The sequence below is a fragment of the Manacus candei genome, unplaced genomic scaffold, assembly GCF_025592945.1.
Source record: "Manacus candei isolate 608988 ecotype Guabito, Panama unplaced genomic scaffold, ASM2559294v1 h1tg000153l, whole genome shotgun sequence".
Taxonomy (NCBI): domain Eukaryota; kingdom Metazoa; phylum Chordata; class Aves; order Passeriformes; family Pipridae; genus Manacus; species Manacus candei.
The window spans coordinates 1,667,721-1,682,755 of record NW_026138201.1 but is presented as its reverse complement, the minus strand read 5'-3'; the positions used below and the strand labels follow the sequence as shown (position 1 = coordinate 1,682,755).

Here is a 15,035-nt window from a genome sequence, read left to right as displayed (position 1 = left end):
TCCTTCCTACAGTGAGGAAAATTTGTCCTCTCCCCCTAAAGCCCCTGTCCCATTGTGACCCCTGATTAAGTGGAGTCCTGACAACCTTCTCATTTGCCAGGCCTGCAGTGACAGACACATCCATCTTCCAGGCCTAGAGCTGGCTGGAAAACACTGGATACTCTGCTATTCCCCACCTCTATTTTACACAGGCACTCTTAGCTCAACACTTCAGCCCCATTGCCTGCAACCTACACGATTTTTGGCTTCAATATTTGGGTGTTTGACTGCACCACCTGCAGAAGGTGGGTCTGGGGTTATCACCCATTGATAAGAAAACTGACCATCATCAAGCACAATAAAGGATTCAATCCCAACAGGATCCTGATTCAGGAATAGTATTTTCTACACGGGTGGAGTTTTGCAAAACAAATTTTCTTTCAGGATGAATTAGCAGATTATTTAACCAGCATGCAAAAATATAGACTAACACCCACACAGAAGTGGAAAGTATCTTCTAAACCATCAGAAGTATTTTGCTATGTTGAACTGCAACTTCAACTGAGAAGCTGCTGAGTTTGACTTTACTGAGTGGGTTCAACACCATGATACTTGCAGACCTCTGATGTTTAGCACAAGCTGGAGATTTTTACCCCTTCAGCTCCACTCCTGCAGTCCTTTACTCCTGCTCTCTCCCTCCCACCACTAACACACCTCAACTTTGTCTCATGCACCACCATAGTATATTAACAGGGGGAATAAACAGGTTCACAGGAGGCAAAATGGGATGCAGAGCTCGTATTTAGCTGATCCTTTACAGCCTCCCAGGGGCCACGTGACTAATGCACCTCACATTTTTAATTGTCTGGAACTCAAAGCCCAAAGGCTTTTGCACTGGCCATGCTTTACCTTTATACTCTGTTAAGTAGAGAAAGCATAATAAATCCGTGCTGTGAACTGTCTACTAATGTAGCTGTCAGAATAATGATTTCTCTCTTTTTCATCTTCACAGCCAGGCAGTTCAATCCTGAGTTAGAAGAACCTACTTGCAATTGCTTTGGCCATCATGGATTTAGGGAGAAGTTCAGAGGAGAAAAAGCACATCACATTTGCACCCTGGGTACAGAAATAATGCTGGATGCCCCAAGTACTTCAATAAAATGATCTGCTCTTTCACAAGAAAATTAGGATCAAAAAGGATGCTTTTGCCTTAAGCATCCTTTGTGCAGATTGGGGAAAGAATCCATTTAGACAGGAATTAATAGCTGGATATGTCCCTACACCATAGCATGAACAAGCTCCCACAGCATTAAGTGAATCACTCCCATCAACCAAGACAAAAAGAGTTTCAATAGAATAATTGTGTCAGCTCACAGTTCATGCAGAATGAGCTGTATGAGCATCACCTGCAAAGACCATCCCTTAAAAACTGGGAAAGTGCTGATCTGACTGGAATGAGGTGACATGGAGACATGGCAGAGGTGCCCATCTCCCCTTGCCCACAGCCTGACCACTGTCCTTTCCAGAATGCTGAGGGGGAGCCCAGTGCTGCTCTTCTAGGAATTAAAGCTCTTTATAAGCTCACATTTAATATTCTGAATATTCTTCTTTTATAAACTCTAACATTTCAGCATCTTATTTTTTGTGTCAGCTCAGAAATTTGTCACTTCCCGTATCAATTTCAGTTGTTTGCTGAAAAGCACATCTCAAACATACACAGTATAATTATGTGGACTAGAAATACATTACAGCAGAAATCCTAGGGAAGTGGCACTTGACAAAGATTTTTCCCTGAAAAGACAGCATTTAAGACCGTGCAGATGGCATTCTGACAGAGAAATCTAGATTACTTTGCTAGTCAGATTAAAACATTTAAATCTTTAATTTAATACCAGCAACTTTTCCGTGCATGGCTTAAAAGTTTTATTTTTTGGCATGTATTAAAGCTTTCGAGAAAATCCACAGGAATAACAGCTCAGCCTATTATTTTTAATGCAAGTTTCAACATTCTGTCAAAAGGCTTCTTTTTGGCAACAAGCATTAGCTAGATTATTGCACATTAAACGACTGCTGATGAGCTGAAAGAGAAAACGTGTTGCTGGGTATTTAAGAATGAGCAATATTAGCACCTTAACGGAGACCAAAATTAGTGCTAAGCAATTTTTACCTCCAAGAAGGTCTATAAATAACATTACCTGTTAGCAAGTCAGTTGACAGCACTGCTGAGTCTGAAAAAGCAAATAATAACAGGTTTCAAAGCAGCTGCCTAATGATCACCTTATTCCAAGCTCCACGTACATGCAGATCTGAACGAGCATCACCTCACCCAGAGCAGTTCCCTTGGATGCCAGATCCGTAACACAGCCCAAAATAAAGTCTTTGTCCCCTAAAGTCACCCAAAGCACCACTCCAGCTCAAAAACCCAAATTAAGCCTCAAACGCAGGATGGAGTGACAGGAAGCCCTCGGTAATCGGCCATCAGAGCATCACTTCGCACTGCCTTAATTCCCCTAACTCTGAGCGCTCTGACTGCTCCCCTCCTTGGGCTGCCTGAAAAGGTTTATATTTAGCACACGACCCCTTCGCACACGGGGATTACAGGAGGTTTTCAGATCGACAATTGCAGCCTGTCAGCGTTCCTTGGCACGGCTCGGAGCCCAGTTGTGAATCTGAGGGGGTGGCTGTGTGGGGGGGACTTGCAGCCTTTCTTTCTCCTTCTCTCTGCAAAGGTTTGCAGCGCTGAGACAGGGAGAAAAGGCAGCTTTGAGGTGTATATTTGCCCCGGAGCACAGCGATGGAGGGTGATGGCTCTGAGGGAGAGCTGTGCATCACAGTGCTGACGCTCGACAAGCCCAGGGCTGCCTCTAAAACTCCCCGCAATTTTAAGCAGCAGTGTTTGTGAGCGCAGGATGTGTTTATTTTTTAAGCCAAGAAATGGGTCACGGCTCATCAGCTCCTGGAAGTTTTCGTGATCCATCCAATCGGGAGCTCTGAAAACAGAAGGACTTCTGAGCCTACCAAAAAAAAAAGGAGCATTTTAAGCATAAACTCTTGAGAAAGATCATCCTGCACATAATGAAGATAAATACGTAAGAGGCAGTTAAATAGATGCCTGCTTTTCAAAGCCTAAACAGGTGGTTCTGGAGCACGACAGATTTACATCCCACCTTCACAATGTAACTCCCAGTTCACTCTGGTATTTTGAAGACAACTAGACCCAATGTTCCATCACATCAAAAGGTCTGATCAGACCTTTTAAGTACAGAATCTCTCCTGTATTGCTTTAACTTGGCAGATAAAATTTTCCTGACATCCAGCAGAAGCTGAAGTTAGATATGTTCAGAGAGTAACTGTGTAGTTTTTCTTTAATGTTAGTTACAGTGAGGGAGGTTAGACACTGCACTACCTTAAGGGACAAAGCACATTCTTCATTGCCTGATATCTTGGAAGGCCAGAACATGTTTTTTCACATCACTCTATAGCTCTGATGGCAAGAGGGGAGGGCACAAGGGCCAGGTGCTGTTCTCCTTGAGCACCAGCAGGATTTTGGCTTCTAAGATCAAGAGATGCACTTCAGATAACAATGCTGGCTGGGAAAAGATTAGATCTACCTAATAATTTGGGTGGGACAAGAGCATCTTCAACAGGTTTGCTGGAAGAAGGCTTTAAACTACTGCTGGATGAAGAGCAGAAAGCAAAGAGAAGGAATAAGAAATTGAGAAAAAGGGGGTGCTAGAGGAGGGTAGTTTTTTGGTTGGCTGATTCCATAGTTTGCTGTGGAAAGAGCTACATTAGAGAAAGTGCTGCTGTAGTTGATGCTCCCAGTAACTGCACTGCAATGGGTCCTGCAGGTCCTCTGTGGGAAGCTGCTGCTCTGCAGTCCATGGGAAACCATAACAGCTGATCCCACACATGAAACTAGGATGAATCTAGACCAAAAGTCACTTTTCCTCCTGCCATTTCACCCTGAAAGCAGAGAACACCACTCTGGCTTCCTGAACGGGAGGCTGCAGACACAGCAAGGAAGGGATCTCCCAGAACTGTTCCCTTTAGAGGAAAAAACATTCCTGTCAATACCTGCTAGATGCAAATACTGTGTCAGTGTTTCTAAGCTTAAAGGCACCTAACTGTATATTGCTTTACAGCTTAAGGATTTTACCCTGCCTATGGCAAACACTCTGTTCTTCCAGCTCTTTTTTTCTTTCCTCGGAACGCTAAGCTCGGGCTGGAATTCCCAGAGTCATGTCACTCATACAGCCTTTCATTTTCCACAAGCTACCACGCTCAGAAATCCTTCCCCCTGTCATTTTCAAGCCATTAAACTGCCACTACAGCGATTCAAAGTATTGCTTTACAATCCTGTTAAGGGATTATGCAAAAGCCTTTTGGCAATGCTTAAGGACAATACATCAGGCTGCAATATGAACGTGGATATGAGGGAGAAAAGGTGGGAGAAAAGCAGGAGGAAATTGCCTTGTGCTAGACATGAAAGAGGAAAAGCTGTCATCCCCTAAGCCTAGGCAAAGGGACAACATAAATGAACACAAGACATGAATGAAACTGCTCCCAGCTGAAAGTGGAGGGTCCTCCAGCATCTCCCAGTGGGTGGCCCCACCGGTTTCAGTGGTTCCTCCCAGCTCAGAGAACCAACAGCCTCATTTTATCCCAGCACTGCCAGAATTGTTAAACAGGCAAGACTGAAAATTATGATAAGGCTGATGAAAATATGTGTAACTTCTTTCCAACCTGCCCACTCTGCAGCTCACACGTGGCCGAGGCACTCGAAGTAAGTAACGTGAACAAAAAGAAAAGGCTGCTGAGAAATACTTACCTTGGGAAGGGAGTTTAAAAGATATATTCAGTTCTAAGTGCAAAACCCAGAACTCCTGTCAGTGGTTATGTATCTCCAAGCAATATTTTCAAGTGCAAGCCTGTCCTAGTTCATAAGGGATGCTTCTTCTGAAAATATTGCCAACATTTATAATAGCTGCAGCCTCTCACCATCTATAGACACAAACAACTAGGAGGTATTCTAGAATCCCTCCTCTGTTCCAATGAGAAGAACATGGCTGGATTTAGTCACTAATTAAACACCTAAAAGGAACTAAGATGTTTAAGATGTTTCTTGATGACAAGGCAGAAATAAAGAAGGGGAATAGTAGAAGGGCACCTGTTTTGTTAGGCTTGTTAAAAACAGCTTAACTACATCAAGGTTAATTCATTTTTTACCAATAACCAAATGTTTTAATACTTTCTGGAGAGATATGCAAACTGTTTTAGATAAGTTTCCACTGACTGTGCACAGGTAAGTTGGATGCTCAACTATTTTTCTGGCTCAGTCCACATAATTCAAGATGGTCAAGTAGAACAAAAGGGGGTAAATCTAATTTTTATGGAAGACACTTGCAGACAGGCATCTGCTAAATTCTCTTTTCACTAATAAGGTTTAGAATGAAGTGTCTTTGCAGGTTTAAATAAATAGCTTTTTGTTATTACTCAAAATGTAGTTGTACACTACTCTTATTCAGTGGAACTTTAATGTTCCACTCGTGTCCAGAACTGGGTGAACCAGCCAGGAAATTACTTCCCTTCCTACTCAAATCAAGTTTGAAAACCAGGCTCAGGCTGAACCTCTGTGAAGGAACCACTGAATCCACCTTCCCATGTCCAAACAAATCCAGCCATTTTGTAATAACTTAAGAATATCTGTTGAGAACAACACAGAGCTTTATTTCCCCTGGAAGCAAACTGTACAAACCTGCACAAAATGTACCTTAAATGACAGCTGCCAATAATGGTCTGGTAGAGGTTCTGTGCTGGGACTTCAGCAATCAAGGTTCACTTTCTAACTCTTTACAGGGTCCCAGCTGGAGTTTGGGCAAGTTGCTTTCTTGGTTATTGTTCTTTTCTAGGAAGACTTATAAAATCCAACCCTCACCAGCCCTCTTGCCTTGTCCAAGAGACCTTGCAGGACTCTGTTTAAAGTTTTTGCTATTTGTTTTTATTATGATAACACAAAGAGACCTGGCCTTTCCAGTCCAAAGCAATAGGGGATGAAGGTGAGACTTCCAGGTTTGTTTTTTTGTCTTTGTGTGCTCACAGGGGTGGCAGGGTCTGTGTGCACACTTAGTACTCTTACTGCCCTGGAACCATTTTTGCACTGAACAGAAGCACACACCAAATGAAAATTCGTGTTTGAAAGATTGGTTTGATCTCACTTCAGCATTTTCTCCCATGGCAAGCAAGAGGAAGGGAAAAAACCCACCACTAGTTTGCCTCCATACAGTGTTAGTGACGTTTTCATTAGAAGTCAAACCTGTGAAAGTCTCACTTTCTGTATGTAAACAACCAGCATTTCTTTTAAGAGTCACTTTTTAATTAAATACAGTCCCAGCTGTCATTTCTAGCTATTTAATCACAAAGAGGTTTCCTAGGAACATAAAGCTGGAAGTGATGAAGTTAAATTGGGTCCTATATTTACAAGCATCCCCTTAAGCAAGCAGATTACCTGCAGCATATACATATACATATATATATATATATATATACAAGCTGCTCCCTCTTCAGCAACACAAGTGTTGCAGGTCAGCAGCATCACCAGAGGGCCCAGGGGAAGCTGAGCTGGTGCTGTTTTCTTTCCTTTTGTCCCTTTTCCATCCAATTCCAGCTACAAAACAAACATTTTTCAGTACAGTTTGAGGCACCAGAGGTGACAGCTCCTGTCTGCATCCATCAGCCTCCCAGTTTGGACACTCACTCCAGACAACCTCACTGCCTTCTCAGGAGAAGGAAGGGGAAGCAAAGCCCATCAACTCTGAAACAAGAAGGGAGGGTTTTTCCTCTTCCACCACAGAAAGTGCAGGAGGATTAACAGGAGCAGGACCCAGGACATACAGGTCCTAACACTGAGCACCATCATCATTATTTACCATTTCCCAACAAAAAAAAGATTTAAAAATGCATTTGTTTTCCACATTGAACCAATCTACAACACTGAGGAGATTTAAAGACAATTTGAAGACTCCAAAGCAATTGGCTGCAGCAAAGGAATATCTCTAAGTCAGATATGAAAAGTGAGGAATACGACTTTCAATAAAAAATCTTGCCAAATAGGAGAACAAAACACCAAATTGTCTTTTCACTTCTCTTCCTTTCCAACAAAATTATCCTCTGCCTCTTGAACCATCCTTACAAGTATTCTGGTTATCCTGAATTAAAAAAAATGGAGGAAGATGTTTGTTTCAAAACTAGATACTTGCAGCAATTTCTTTTCCAGATTCTCCTGTCTCCCACATTCATTGTGTGTATCCTACACCTTGTGGTGGGGAGGGTGTGCATCCCCTTGGCTGCTGTTGGTGAGCTGAGGGGAAGGAGGGTGCCCAGGTGCTTTTCCTGCAAGCCCACTCCTCTTCCTCCTGAACATCCCAACCTTCTTCCACAGGTCTCACAGGCTCCTCTTCCTTTTTGCTGCTTTAGGTTTTTACATGAGCCAAAATGTCCAAACCATTAGTTTTCATGGCTTTAAGTGGCATATGGTACTGGGTACCTCGGGCATGCTGGGAGGAGAGCAACTGTTGTCAGATGGGCAGGCACATAAATACTTATTCAGTATTTATGAGCGTTTTTTCAGCAACACACAGCTCAGGAATGATTTCAGAGCCTGAATCCCCAGTTTGCCTGTTGTTTCCAGTAGCTGGAGGACAGATGCTCGGGAAGACTGGCAATTAGCAGCTGGAAGGTGGCCAATGTTATTCCTATTTACAAGGGTGGGAGGGAAGATCCAGGAAATTACAAAGTGCTTCCCTTTGTTAAAGGCACTCAGATGGGAAACAGAACCCCCCCTTACACCCCAGCTCTGAAAGTCAAGCATTAGGTTCAGCCTAAGGCATTTTTCAGCTCTCACTTTCACAAGAAAACACAGATACTTGCAGACAAGCTCAAAAAATAAAAATCAGTTTTATCTGTGGGACTATTCCTCCATGAGCTGGTCTCATCCAGGATTCACATCCAATATCCTGACCTGGACATCAGGACCGGGTGTTCAGATGAGAGACAGAAGCAAACACTTAAGTTTTCCTGAGTTGAACTGCCTCCAAATGGGCTACATTTATTGTCTATTTGCTTGGCATCTGCACAATGTGTGTGGAGAAACAAAATTAACCTCAGTGTGGCAGAAACACATGTAAGATTTGTTCCTGATTACCATTCCTGTTATGTTCCTAAGGAGTTCCTAATATGTACGGATGTAAAGAGTTAATTTCCCCATCAAAATATAGCTTTAATAATATCTTTATAGCTCTAATATTTATCCATGACCAATTTCTCTTACTGGGCTATATTCCACACTTTTATATCCACTGGAAGAGAGCCTTGCATGCCTGGTTTAGTTTTTGACTATGGCTGTATCCTCACAGTGTTCTTGCCTGTAGACAGGCTGATGGGGTGGTACCTTTAATAACCAGGCTTAAGGCAAGGTAGAAATTTATTCAAGAGCATCAGAAAAATCCAGATTAAGCAAGCTGTACACTCTGCAGCTGTCAGCCCTCAGCACTGTGGGGATGTCATTCCTATTCCTGTGTCCTTGAGACAGTGTGTGCCATCCCCATTTGCTGTATTCCTACTAATGCTATCCACCCACCCAAAACACACTGCTTTATTTGTAAAGGTTGGTAGCAATAATAAGACATATTTCACTGGCTGGCAGACACTATCTCTTAAGACAAGTTGAGGAAGATTTTGCTCTTCCTGCTGTGCAGCTGTGCCTGCACTTTCTGAGGCTCATGGATGGAGTTAAAGAGATTCAGCAACAAAATTCAGCAGCACTGCCAGTGTTTAGAGCTGATGGTAAGTTTTAGAGATAAACCAACTGAAGTTAATATTCATTCTGTGGTTTGAGATAACTCATGGGCCAGCTGGAACTTACTGCTGGGCTTTGTGATATTTTAAGCAGCAAGATGACACTGATGGTACCTTTACCAAGAGCTCAGAACACACCACACACTAACCCTCACAGAAATTAACTGCACAGTAGAGCTGCCAAAGGTCTTATTAAACTTTTTTTCCCCAAATGAATACCTACTCCTCTCCAAATGTAGTTCAAAATCAAAACTGACAGGGAAGGGAGGAAATGTGACTTAGCAAATTCTACTGAGGAGAGAGGAGCTGTTCCCAAAGTACAGGGTTATGCCTGCTCCAGGGGTGGAGAACTGCATCAGATGTACAGGTTTACTGTGGTCACTCCCACCCATTATTTGACTTGTCTCTAAATTGTTCCTTTTTCAGGATGTATCTAATTTTGGTACAAACGTTCAGCAAATCGATCATTCTTTTTTAATCCCTGACTTTTCTCCCTTCTGGCTGTTCTCTCAATAAATTTTGTCACAGTATTTTGAACAGGAACCTATTACTCCTTTTCCTTTCACAGACTTATTCTTTCGCTCCTGGTTTTGTTCTTGAGTTACTTTGGGATCATCTAACACCTTTTCTTGGGTCAAAGCTCTCCAGTTCATTCCTCAAGAGTTAGAGAGGAAATCATTGGACACTTTCCCACCTCAGACACCCCCTTCTGTCACATTCTGTCAGACTAACTGAGTTGCCAGCATCCAAGGGGATAAGGATGGCAGGAGCTGTGCAAGATCCACCTGGATGAGGATCAGACTTTTCCTTGACCAGTGACACTGTTTCAAGGTCACTCTGTGAACTGGCTCACTATCAGAACTGGAATCCACCAATTCTCAGGGCACAGTGGGAGACCATTTTTAAAATACTTCTCTCCTGAACAGAAGTCCTTCATTTGTTGATTTTCAAAATTGCAACAGCAATTCTTACACATTCCCACATAGTTCCCACAGAAGCTCTGTGTAAGTCACTAGAATACCCACATCACACTCTTCCCTTACAACACTGGTTTCGTTATTTCTCCTGATTTAAACAGAAGCCAGACCCTGCCATTGCTGCTTGCCAAGTTTGTTGACTATCCTGATCTTAAAGGCTGTGAATCATTCTAGATAAATTAAGTTGCATGTCCTCCTTCCTAAAGGAAACTGTTCAGGCTTCCTGAACTTCCATGGGCTTCACTTGCTGTACAGTAGATGGCATAGATACCTTAGACCATCATTTAATCACCATAAAGTGATTTGTGTGAAGTTTCACACAAATGAAAAGATTTAGGCATGAAATTTAACTTGTATCTCCCCAGATCAAGAGAGGTTGTAAAGATGCTAATTAAGCACGCAGGGTAATGAAACACAGAAGCTACAATTATGTATTCAGCTGCAACATTTTCATGGGATCTCTTGGAAAACACCACACCATTCTCCACTTAAAAGAAGGTTGTAGTGAGAGTCTTTGTGAAGTCTCCTCCCTTCTCTGTGGAGACAGATCCCCTCCTTCCTCTTTGAAGGGGGACAAAGTTTTTTCCCCCAGAAATACACAAGTTATTCTTCTCTTGACGTGTCAGAAGAGCCTTAGTTCTGCCTGCAAAGGAGGTGAAATCTCTGCCTCATCCCACACACCAACAAGTCCATGTCAAGTCTCCACCTGACTTTCAGCAAAGCATCAAAGCCAAAAGTTTAACCCTACACTTAATTTGCACTTCTGTGGCTGCACGTCCAAGTTTGTGGCCTGAAGACACCTTGAAGATGCTGTTTTAGAGACTCAATCTCACATCAGTCAAAGATCAAACTCCCAAGTAGGAGTCCTCCACCACTTACCTTTACAAAGCCTCCCAACAGCCAAATCTCTTGTGCTGTCCTACCAGTCCCCTCCCTTTCCATTTTAGAAATTAATTTCTCCCTGTCTCATCATACACATCATATTTAGCTAATATTTCCTTTCTGTCAGGTCCCCGTGGCAATAGATCTTACACTGCTGTCAACCACATATAAAATATTAATATCCTATTATAGATTTAGTTGAGTCAGATGTCTTTTCTGCTTCCTTTCATTTAAGGGATTGGTGGGAAAGGGTGTCTTGGGTTTTTTCAATACCAATATCCCCAGGGAATGAAGCAATACAGACACCCTCTCCCTGCCACTGCTGACAATAATTACAGTTAGTCAATCTTACTGGCACTTAATGTTCAGAGATGGAGTATTCACCTGGAAAGGGCCTTGAATTGGAAAGATTCAAGGGATTCTTTTTCCCTGCAGGACAGTGAAGTATTTGGTTCTTCCCACCTTCAAGGTTCTTTAGTAGCTCAGGGAACTAGTTGGTAAAATAAGCACAAAGCAGACCTTGAGCTGGCCCTTTAGTGCCGTGGCAGGACAGGAATCCTTTGTTCTGCCAGGTTTTCTGGTGTGGAGAAAGGGGGCAATCAGGAGGTGACAGCAGGGTGAGGGGACAGTGTTCATGCACAGCAGGGATCCTCTCAACTTGGGCTGCCAAACCAGAAGGATGAGGGACTTTGAGCTTCCCCCTCCCCTGCAAGGCCTTTCTTAGAGCTTTTCCTTGGAGCATGGGGAGAGGGGAAGGGAAGCAGGGCAGCACAGCACAAGCCAAACAAAATCATTTCTTTTCCTTCCTGGAGCACTGAGGCTTTTAGCTGCTGCATTCAGAGGCAGAAGCCTTGTCCATCCTCTTTCCCATTTTCACCCTGTTAAATAAATTTATGGGGGGGGAAGAAATTCTAATTTTCCAAGTTTGTCTGAGGTAGGAGTAGGAACTACATCCCTTCTAGGGTAATTCTGAGCCTGCAACAGGAAATAAAGCAGCCCCTCAACAGGAGCAGAGGCAAACCCAAATACAGGTTAATGAAAGGAACACATACAGGTAAAGAGACCTTGTGACACAACCTTCCTGCTTTCTATTGATTGCCTAAAACCTTAATACTGCAATAGCTGCCTGCAAATCCTCCTAGAGACAGAAATGAGATAGGCTGGCCTGAAGCACAGCATTGACAGGAAGCAAAATGCAAACACCCTCAGCGGCTTCCACAGCTGGAACTCAGAAGTGCACGGCACTTAAAAATCTTTTTCTTTTCACTAAAAAAGGCTGTGCATGCAAGGGAATTACTCGTGGCCAAGTCAGAGTCAGAGAGAGCTTCTAGATATAACTGTAGAAGGGAAAAGGGCAATTATTTGAAGAGAAGCCTTAGTGGCTCTTGTGTTGGTTTTTACTCCCGACCCAAAGGGCAGTCACTTCCTAATGAGCCTCTGGCATGATATAACAAGATAACAAGTGTTAAGATGCCATGTGGATGCATGTGAGACAAAAATAATCAATGTTCAGTGAGTACTTCTGTGATAAAGGGAGACAAAAGAAGCAAATAATGCACATAAATGATGTGTACCCCTTGCTATCTTACCGAAGCATATATAGTATATAATATATAGTCACAATATAGATATATTTTCACATATATGTGCACATACAAAGTTGAAGAAAGCCTCCCTCTGTGACAATTCAGGCCCACATGAATCTCAAAGGCAGCTGACAGACTTGTACACGTGGATCCACAACCAAGCAGGAAGGACCTCCTGCCTGTAGCTGCACTTTGGGAAATACAACTGCAAGGAAGTCATTTCCTTGATTTCCTGGGGCTTCAGGAGGCAGGACCTGCACAAACCTCAGGCTGATCTCACAGCTGTGTGCACCTGGACTGTATTTATTAATACAGCCCAGGACACTATTCCTCCTCAATGGTCTGTTTCCATTTTTGCCTTAGAGGATTCCCATGAAATCCATAGAACCCCAGCCCAGTATTCAGGCATTGTAGCAAGGAGACATATGGAGAGAAGGAGTGTTACATTGGAAGCTGCTTTTTTAACCAGACAAACACACCAGCTGCTTTTAAAGCGCTCACAGGTTTTAAGAGCTGCAAATAGTCTCGAGATGCAGCTCTTAAATAAAGGGAGTGTGAGCAGGTGGTCAAAGTTCAGGAAAAACTGCCTTTGATCCTTCAGCTTGTATCATCTGCTTATTTCCATAGATGTGAACACTAGAACATGCACAGTATTATAAATAATTGAAAGTGAGACACATTTATAATTCTTCTGTGTCTGGAGTCAGAGTTCCCCGAATTGGCTTTGAATTAGTCAAAAGGAAAAAAAATTAACCATTTATACAACCTAGAAGAGTACTGACGTGGAGACAGTTTTTAGAAACGGAGCAGAGTTCTGCAGAGGGAGAAATCTCCACATGACAGATGGATCCATTATCACCTAATGTGCCTCTGCAAGGCACTTGGCCCGGGGTGGCACAGGGAAAGAAAGAAAAAGGGGAATAAGCACAAGTAAACACAAAACCTGCTACTACAGACAAACTGAGACCATGGACACTATTTTTGGTCACAAAAGGGATATACTGGCACTTTCTATCAGTGAGGATGAAAGCTCCACGTTGTCATTGCAGTGAACAAAGATAAAAACCCCATAAAGTCAGAAGTGGCAGGAAACTAAACAGCTTAGCAGGAAAAAAGACAGGAGCAGAAGAGGCAAATAGACAAGTAGTGTTAACATAAAATAGTCCAAAAAATAGTGATTGACAGGAGTGAGGTGCTCTGCTCAGAGAAGGAATCCAGAAAACAGCAAGTTACCATTCCTTCACTGCAATGAAATAGGACATCCCAGAACTTGAATCCAAGAGCCCATCACTGCACATCAAACCAGGCAGAGAATGAGTGTTGGGGGCTGGAATTAGATGATGTTCCAGGTCCCCTTCCAACCCAACCCAGGCTATTCCTGCTTGCTGGGTAAGCATAGGGGGAAAGTTTCAGTGCTGATTAAATAGCAAGGTGCAGATGACCATGTTTTCAGGGATTCATGCAGCAAGATAGGACTTGTAGGCACACAGTGGCTGTCAGTGGGAAGACATGGCCACCTCCTACCCCAAAAACAGCACAGAGGGAGTGCACCCATGCCTCAGTTTTGGCCTGGGCATGGTTTGCATGTTCCAAACCGTGGTATGAATGAGGTGGAGGAAATGCAGCATCATCTGTTTTTATTCTTGCTTTGGGACAGTCACCTTCAGTCAGACAACTACTGATGGTAAAATCTGCAGCCAGTCACATCCTGTGTGCCAGCAGTGGGGCAGAGACACAGGTGTCTCCTCCCTGTGAAGCTTTCCCTGCTGATCCCAAACATCCCTCCCTGCTCCCTGCAGAGCGTGTTAACCTGACTGCAGCTGCACACACCAGCTCAGACACCTCACTGCAACCCATCAGGGAGCTCAAAAATGACAGAAGGATGGGTTCAGTTTAGGAAATGAAGCCTTGATATCTTTGCATCACAGGGCTCCCTCAGATGGGGATTACTTCACTTCTGTCCTTCCTATTAGACTCTCAGTAATTTGCTCCCACACTGCTTCAGACACCTCACCTTCTCACAAAATACCTGCTGTAGGGTCAGAAGTCACAGGGAAAATGAAGTCACAACAGATTTTACCTGTACACCAGCTGTAAAGTACAGCAATCCAACAGCTGTGCCTGCACAGGGAGCAGGAATTTTTTTTGAAGGACTGAAGAAGAGCATTTACCTTGAAAGGCTGCACCTGCTCTCATTAACAGGCCAACAGACAAGAGAAACAGGATTAGGCAGAAATCCTCCTTTGTCCCCTTAAGGTAAATTCTGCGACTACAGTGATGCAGTTATGAAGCATTATTACTCTAATACATGAGATCCATAATAAATTGAATACTGTAGACATCCTGAAAATTGCACAGAAATTAAATGCTATTTATAAGTCCCTTTTGAGTCTTGTAGCTTAAAACTGAAAAAATGGAGAAAATCCAATTGTTGGTGAGAGTGGGTAATTACTCCTCATGAGATGGGGATCCAAGTCCCAGATGGTTCTCTAGATTCATGTGAAACTGGAGGCTGCTTTTAATTCAAGGAAGAGCTTTCAGTGGCAATGCTTGCTGAAGTCATTCCCACTCCAGGCATCCCAGTTGTGCCCCTTGGCACGACACAGACCTGCCTCAGCTTGAGCAGTCACATCGTGAACAGGGTCAAGGAACTGATCCAGGAAAACAACCAGGCAAACGTCAAAACATTATTGTGGATATCAACTTTGTCAAGAGCAATCTCTGAACACCCCCCAGTTCTGGAGAAACCAGGCTG

The 15,035-nt window shown here is 43.2% G+C and overlaps 1 protein-coding gene across 7 annotated transcripts in view; it reads right to left on the bottom strand.

Annotated features, from left to right (window-relative positions):
• SHISAL1 (shisa like 1) overlaps positions 1-15,035 on the bottom strand; it is a 229,477-nt gene that overhangs the window by 156,062 nt on the left and 58,380 nt on the right. The window contains exons 2-3 of one of the 7 annotated variants that reach the window (XM_051772500.1): positions 11,079-11,184; positions 2,175-2,207 (exon numbers count right to left, since the gene is read on the bottom strand). The exons of 2 other annotated variants lie outside the window; for them this stretch is intronic. The gene's annotated coding sequence lies outside the window, so the exon portion shown is untranslated. Of the gene's footprint in view, positions 1-2,174; positions 2,484-11,078; positions 11,185-14,360; positions 14,441-15,035 lie in introns of those variants that run through there. 4 more of the 7 variants (XM_051772503.1, XM_051772505.1, XM_051772509.1 and 1 more) reach the window with 4 other exon arrangements.